The 8301-nt window shown below is 35.6% G+C and overlaps 1 long non-coding RNA gene across 1 annotated transcript in view; it reads right to left on the bottom strand.

Moving 5' to 3' along the window:
* LOC108361206 (uncharacterized) overlaps nucleotides 1–4809 on the bottom strand; it is a 16419-nt gene extending 11610 nt beyond the window's left edge. Inside the window, exons 1-2 of the long non-coding RNA XR_001847259.1 lie at nucleotides 4685–4809; nucleotides 1926–1931 (exon numbers count right to left, since the gene is read on the bottom strand). This is a non-coding gene — a long non-coding RNA (uncharacterized LOC108361206). The remainder of the gene's footprint in view (nucleotides 1–1925; nucleotides 1932–4684) is intronic.
* Between the last annotated feature and the right edge of the window lie 3492 nt (nucleotides 4810–8301).

Below are 8301 nucleotides of genomic sequence, written 5' to 3'. Positions count from 1 at the left end.
ATGCAATTATTGATATAAAATATTAATTTATCTCTCGTTAATATGTTAATTTAGTGGCCAAAGTAGTCTCTGCCAAGCTTCATTGTAGAACGCATACTTTTAACGTGCGTTCTGTCAAACCAACGCCAACTGCAAATTCAACGCGAAAGTTCTATGTGGACCAGCCTTAATTATCAAATATTGTTTAACACCCCAAATAGTAGTTTGTATTATACTACATACATACATATGTATGGGGACTAAACCAGGAATATTCAATTGAAAATGCTAATGTCCTACTCATGTGCCTACCTAGTAGATAAAACTGGCCAAAATAGCACGCATCTATTCTTCTGTGCATGAGAATATATACATAAATAAATATATACATATGTGTATATATGTATGTACATATGTATATACATATCTGCATGCATGAATACAATCCTTTACTCGAAGTTCTTAGTTGATCCAATTTTTATCCCATAATCTGCTTGCCTCATTTGCCTCGCTCGTTTACTCGCCTCGCTCGTCTGCTGCTGCAAATGAGTGCCTCGCTCGCAACGCCGGCCTCGCGAGGCAGAGCTAATGAGGTCCTCGTTTGCTTGCTGCTCTACTCTTGCGCTGCCCTCGTTTGCTTACTCGCTCGCTGGCTGCTCACCGCGTGCGCTCGTACTAAACGAGTTCTCGTTTGCAAACAGCCTCGTTTGTTGCTCGTGAGTTAGGCAAGCTCAGAGCAAACTAACGAGCGAGCGAGGGGCTAAAATGAGGTAAATCCGAACCCTGGTTTTGATGTTACATATCTTCGTTTAAAGTACAAAACCGAGTATCGTCATTCTGCAAAACCGTGTGACTGACATTGGCTGCCAAAAATTTAATTTNACTAACGAGCGAGCGAGGGGCTAAAATGAGGTAAATCCGAACCCTGGTTTTGATGTTACATATCTTCGTTTAAAGTACAAAACCGAGTATCGTCATTCTGCAAAACCGTGTGACTGACATTGGCTGCCAAAAATTTAATTTGCCACACAAGCTCTTGGCTCAATCCTTATCCATTCGTCCTGAAATATACTAGCCAGAAGTGCTATTGCTTTATTAAAAAGAGAACCATTTTGAAATATGAGTGTTCTTCCCTCCGAACCCTGGTTTTGATGTTACATATCTTCGTTTAAAGTACAAAACCGAGTATCGTCATTCTGCAAAACCGTGTAACTGACATTGGCTGCCAAAAATTTAATTTGCCCACACAAGCTCTTGGCACAATCCTTATCCATTCGTCCTGAAATATACTAGTCAGAAGTGCTATTGCTTTATAAAAAAGAGAACTATTTTGAAATATGAGTGTTCTTACTCTCTAGAAAATAATTTACGCAACCTCACATACGCGGTTTGGCATTTTGTTGATACGCGACGATATACATTTCAATCATTTCAAATGGGGATCTTTGGGGAATTTATTTTTAGCAAACATTTTAAAAACAGTAAGTTTGTTTACTTGTCGGGCAAATTTTTTTTATATAGGGATATACATTGAATCCTTGGCTAAAAACTTCCGTGGTAAAACTGTTAGAGTAAGCTCCTTCAATAGGGATTTCCAGCAGAAATGATCAGCGTCTGGCTATAAAGAGAATTGATGCTCAAATAATTAAATAACTATAGGTCTGACATTTAATAAGACAAGAATTACGTAACTATTTGAGATTCAAATGCTTATAAAAAATAGGGTGCTTTTTTAAGAAATAACAATATTCTGATCGGATTCGGCTGGCAGCCACGACTTTAAAAACAGAATATTGTTCAAAATTTTCATTCCTGAAAAATAATAATTTATTTTCCATATCCACCCATTTATCTGGCTATAAGCACAAATTTTTCAAACCAGTCGCAGAAGAAAGTATTAAAAATGATTTACAAAAACTAAAATCGAAAAACGCTGATGAAGTTACAGATTCCTCAAATTCTGAAACAGCCAAAAGAATGAGAATGAAGAATTCTTTTTAAACAGCTTTAGGAAAACCTGACAGATCTGGTTTGGCTTGTAACCGCTGTTTAAACCGCGATCTCGCCATTATGCTAGATTCTAATTGTTTCTTAAAAATATTTGAAATCCGCATTCGCGGATGTTAGCTGTTAGATATTCGCATCCGTATGTACATAGCAGGGTTGTTGCGAATATTCGCATTCGCATTCGCAACCGCGGAGCTTCCGCATTAATTTTAACATTCGCTTTCGCATTCGCAATAATCAATGCGGAGCTTTAGCGAATGCGAACATTTCGCAAGTGCACTGATAAAACCTATATCTGGCAAGCAAAATGACAAATTTTTTACAATATTTTTTTCTTTGGAGATGCAACGGTAAAACTGCCCACCTACGTCCCCTTTCTTTTGCTATTTAAAGTCAAAGAGCAAGATCATTTCATAGGGATTTCCAGCGGAAATGTTTAACGTCAACCTATAAAGAGAATCGCCTGACCATTAATTAGGTAAGTATTAGTAACTATCGAATATTATTTGTCAAAGATTTGTTAATATTTGATGCATTGCAAGTTTTTTCCTTCTTTATCTTAGATAAGTGAAATTATTATTTTTTTTTGTGCAACGGCTTATTATGATTAAGTTCCGTGTTTTCTTTAATTACTTAGCAGAAAAACACACCAATTAATTTTGACCGGTGCTGCTAAGCAAATACTCCTGTGTGCGCCGTCTTCCGCTCGTAAAGAATAGGGTATCCTCTGGGTCTTGCAAAGCAAATGGACGGTGCACAGATTGCACCGTAAAAACCGGTTTTCGTATGGGACAGCTTTGCAAACCGTGCACCGAGCAAGAATTTTGCAAGACTTCGGGAATACCCCTAATAACATTTATTTATTTATTTCTTTGTGATAATTGTCTTAATTAGCACGCAGCGAAATAAAGTGAGTAATTAATTGTTACTGCCTACAACTAGGAACAGCGAGCTCTGCAAATAAGGAAACTAATTACATGCTATTCATTATAGGTAAAGCTTTTGAAGAAGTCACCCGGGAGCTAAGTAGCTCTGAGACCCTCATCATCCGTGATTCCAATACTTCAAATGCTTATAAAAAACGTGGTTCCTTTTTAACAAAATCACAAGATTTGAATCCGATTCGGCTGGTAACCACGACTTTTAAAAGAGAATTTTCTTCGAAATCTTCATTCCTGCAAAACAGCAATCTATTTGCCATATCCACCTATTAAAAAGTCGCTATATGGAAGCACACATTTTTCAAACAAGTCACAGGAGTAAAGCTAAAAAATGAATTACAAAAACTAAAATCGAAAAACGCTGACGACGATACAGGTTTTACAAATTCTGAAACCACCAAAAGAATGGGAATGAAGGATTCCTTGGAAAAAGCTGTAGAAAACCATGACACATCTGGTTTGGCTTGTAAGCAGTGTTTAAACAACGGTCTTGCCATGATGCTAGATTCTTCAAGTGAAGATAAAAGTCAGTCGGATACACCCGATATTGTCAGTCCCGATGAAATTTCCGAAAAGAAATTATTCTTGCACCGCAATAAAAAAAAAAAAACATTTCTGAAAGTCCTCTCAACTTATGCAGCGTCAATCGAAAAGAACTAGCAGTTATTTAGGCGCAGATTCGATTTACGACACTTTAAGAAACCGGCTGTAACCTGAAAAGACACTACTTTTTATTAAATATAATGTTCCATTTTTTAAAATCAATCAGTAAATAAAAGCAACATTATTAAAAATTACTGCCTTTTTAATCTTTTTACGTAACTAAATTATTTCATAAAAATACTTGACATCCGCATTCGCATCCGCGGATGTCTAAAACTCCACATTCGCAACATCCTAGGGTTCGTATAGACCCAGCAAACACTAGACAAAATATTTTCCAACGTTTGATAAACCAATAATTCTCAAGTTGAGTTTCAACATTCCTTATCATTTGAGATTAATCATTTTCTCAAACCTTATTCTCCAATTTGTTCTTAAGTTGAATATTTGCGAAGTTATTAACAACTTTCGCGCAGCTCTTATATTTTATTTTTATTATTTATAGTGTTGATTTAACAGAAGCGGTGAAACATGTTTGCATATGAACATATGTACCCTGCAGGAAAAAAGTATCAATTGATTGAAATAACCAACTTCTACACCTTTTCCAATCGTACTTCGGATATCGTAAAATATACTTTAAATTAGTCAACTGTACTTCAGAAACTGTAAAATATACTTTAGGTTAGTCAACTGCACTTCAGAAACCAAAAAATATACTTCAGATTAGTCAATTGTACTTCAGAAACGGTAAAATATACTTCACACTAGTCAATTGTATTTCAGAAACCAGTGTTGGGAAGTATCGAGTACTTTTGAGGATCGAGTATTTTCGAGAGTATTGAGTACTTTCTTTAAATATGCACATGTTGGTAACATTTCAATGCTTAGTATACAAATAATTTGGTCTAAAATAAAAACATATGTGAAGGTTAATATTGGAGTTCCAGTTATGTTTGGTCCTGGCGTAGTCGAGCAAAGACTTTCCTATCTGGAGCGTCTTATTGACGAGGCAAAAACAACGGTTGTCGGCGGCGATTGTGGTAGAGGCGTTCAGCATTCTACCACCTTTCACCCGGATGCACTATCCTTCGTTGATATGCCTGTTGGCATGTAATTTCAACCCATGTATGTATGAATATTATTAAAGCTACGGCTGCAATTTAGTTTGGCATCCCCAGAGTTCCGCATTAAGATAGCTATGGAACGATAGAGGGAGTTCTCCTGATTGCAAATATATATACTTTTAGCCGCAGCAGGCTTCTAGTTTTTAAGTTATTTGTTGTTAAAGTTTGTAAATTGAACTAACCTCTCGGCGCTATTTCACACAATAAACACTTTATTTATGTACACACTTCGGCAAAATAGTTGCATTAAAACCCCGGCCTGAGATTTCCACTTTAATATACAATTCTTAATTAATTAATTAAGTAAAACGCGTTTATAAATGTCTTCACAAACGTTTGCACATTTCACAAACAAGCAGAAATAACAATGGCTGACAGTAACACAAAATGTATGCTACCATACGTTAAAAAAATACACAAATAAGTGCGTATAATTAGGAAGTATAAGTGTACAATACGTACATATATTGCTCTTATTAAAAATAATAATATTAGGATCGATAGGGGTCTTACTCCTGATCATAACGGTATTATTTTTTTCGGGTGGAAATAATATTTACTGGTGTTATTGTAGTTCAAAGTACACAAATGTAGAAAACGTACATCGTTAATTTGATAAATAATGAAAATTTTTAATAAAAAATCGCGCGATTTTTTATTAAAAATTTTCGCCTGCGGCGCTTGTCATTTTTTTTTTATATTGGGGGTATTTAACCCCATACCCTCCTTTACTACTAATTCAACGCTGAGCAGGAAAATGGGTACGATAAAAACTATTCTCTTTTATTGTTATTTTCTTAGATGTGGCTGCACTCTTCTAATGTCAGTGTGAAACCATGGTTGAATCAACGGTTCTGTATTCACAATGTGCGTATACATATATAAGTGCGTGAAAATTATTAAAACTTACTTAATTTACTAAAAATACATCATAAATGTAAAAAATATGTTTACATTTCATTGTGCGGGGTTTTAATGCAACTATTTTGCCGAAGTGTCTACATAAATATAGTGTTTATTGTGTGAAATAGCGCCGAGAGGTTAGTTCAATTTACAAACTTTAACAACAAATAACTTAAAAACTATAAGCCTCCTGCGGCTAAAAGTATATATATTTGCAATCAGGAGAACTCCCCAGGACGCGGGGGATGCCAAACTAAAATTTTCCCAAAGCTACCAAATAAGTGTTTTTTTTTTTAATAAATATTGCGAAAAAACTGAAAGCTACATAGATTTGGAAAATATATTCCTGGTTGAGCGCTCATTTGTGGTAAGTGCATTTTTTGGCGAAAATGTTATATGTTTCTGAAGTACAATTTACAAATCTGAAGTACATTTTGTGGTTTCTGAAATACAATTGACTAATCTGACGTACATTTTTTGGTTTCTGAAGTACATTTTTCGGTTTCTGAAGTATACTTTTTGCTTTCTGAAATACAATTGACTAATCTGAAGTGCATTTTTCGGTTTCATTCAGTACATTTTTTGGTGTCTGAACAACAATTCACTAATCTGAAGTACATTTTTCGGGTTCTGATGTACAGTTTACAAATCTGAAGTACATTTTTTGGTTTCTGAAGTACAATCGACTAATCTGAAGTCCAATTAACGGTTTCTGAAGTACCTACCTCTACCCCTGTTTGTTTTAATAATTTTGTTGCTATTCTGTTTTTCCATTATCTTAATATTTTCTTAGTACTCTATCGACAACAAAATCGATAATAACGTCCAACAAAATATCGATAGAAATATCGATAGCAAAATCGATGACAAATTCGATAAAAGTTTCGACAACAACATCGATAGTACCATTGGTAGCAAAATCGATTAGAAAGTCGATAACAAAATTAATAAATATCGATAACAAATCGGTAAAAAAAATCGATGAATATCGATAACAAAATCGATAAATATCGATAACAAAATCTGAAAAGTTTCGATAAATATCGACTGCAAAATCGATAAATATCGATACACAAATCGATAAGTATCGATAAAAATTTCGTTAAAAAATTCGATGAATAGCGATAACAATAGCGATAACAATATCGATAAATATCAATAACAAAATCGATGCATATCGATAACAAAATCGAAAAAAATATCGCTAACAAAATAGCTAAAAATATCTATTGCAAAATCGATAACAAATCGATAGCAAAATCGATAAAAATATCGATTATTATATCAATAAGTTCCGAAAATAAGTTTTCAAAAATCTCATACCTTGTTTTACATTTAGAGGCCAGGCCCTTTAATTCGGAACCTCAGTTTTGAAAATCGAGTAATCGGTGCAGATCTCATGCCGTTAACAAAAAATGCCTTCATGTATTGTATTTACATATAGTACATATATTTTTAGATGTGATCTAACCCTGGTATTTGTGCATTACGGAGTTATTAGAATCCACATAAGAGCTTTGAAACTATTAAATTCGAGTATACACAACTCTGGAATACTTAATTTGGAACTTTGACTTTTATTTTTGCCTGAAAAAATAAAAGGCAACAATTACTGATTATTTTCTGCTCAAAAAAATAAAAGGCAAATTTTAACTTTTCTTTTTGCATTAAAAAAATAAAAAGCAAGTAACTTAAATTTTTTGCTTTTTATTATAAAATGCATAACCGGTACGGTCTCTGGTATTGAAAGACAAACACAATAATAAACAGCTTTAATGACTTACAGCCAATGTAATAAATAATAATTAGAAACTTAAAAGAGTTTTTGACGCTAATAAGAGTAGTGTGTTGTACTAAATCCACGGAATAGTTCACACAAAGAGAAGCAATCAAGAACGTAGATACTGAAGACCGCCCAGATTGAGAAGTGTCTATATCATTCTAGCGGAAAGGTCCAACTACAGTTTCAAAACATTATGTTAATGCCGCACAAACTGAAATTTTTAGGAAGAAAAATATGTTAAAATGGGGAAATCAGTAAAAAGGATTTTTCACAAATAATACTTCAAGGACTCACCGACAAATGCATACAAGAATCTTAATAAAAGTAGCCAATGCAGTAACCAATTGAAAGTGACAGTTAATGCCGTACAACTCGATGTCTTGAGGCACATTCCCACGACAGCCGGTTCTACGTACCGGAATGACTCGGGTTTCACCCGACCAAGGGCTGTTGTTTCGGCGATCTAACCCCGTTTAGGTCGGCGAAGTATCTCAGAAGTTGTCCGTCCATAGGGCAACATTCACTACGCATTCTCCTACTCAGGGCTGGCAGGGACTAGTAGGACGCAGTGGACGAAGCTACAGACGGTACAAATACGGCACTTAGGACAGCGACGGGATGCCTCCTGATGTCGCCTGAACACCACTTGCACGGCGAGGCGCAAATGCTCCCAGTTAAGGAGCATAATATAATGCTCTGCAAGCAGTTCCTGATCGGGAGCCACAGAAGTGGCCACCCAAGCAGACAGCTGCTTGCAGAGGAGCCCTCGCCTAGGCACGTCAGGAGGCATCTATATGAACTGACGGACGAAGTCCAGAGGTTCATTAAGCAACCTCTGGACCCGACAGCGTACAGACAGGCCCTGAACGGCATTCACAGGGACTCAGTCTCGAGTTATGTAGACTCTAGACCTGTGAATGCCGTTCTAGGCATACCACCCCCGGACATAGATGAGACA

Source organism: Rhagoletis zephyria, unplaced genomic scaffold, assembly GCF_001687245.7.
Source record: "Rhagoletis zephyria isolate East Lansing unplaced genomic scaffold, Rhagoletis_zephyria_1.1 Rzeph_scaffold_00717, whole genome shotgun sequence".
Taxonomy (NCBI): Eukaryota; Metazoa; Arthropoda; class Insecta; order Diptera; family Tephritidae; genus Rhagoletis; species Rhagoletis zephyria.
The sequence above is the reverse complement of the archived record's forward strand: the minus strand, read 5'-3'. Positions and strand labels throughout refer to the sequence as shown.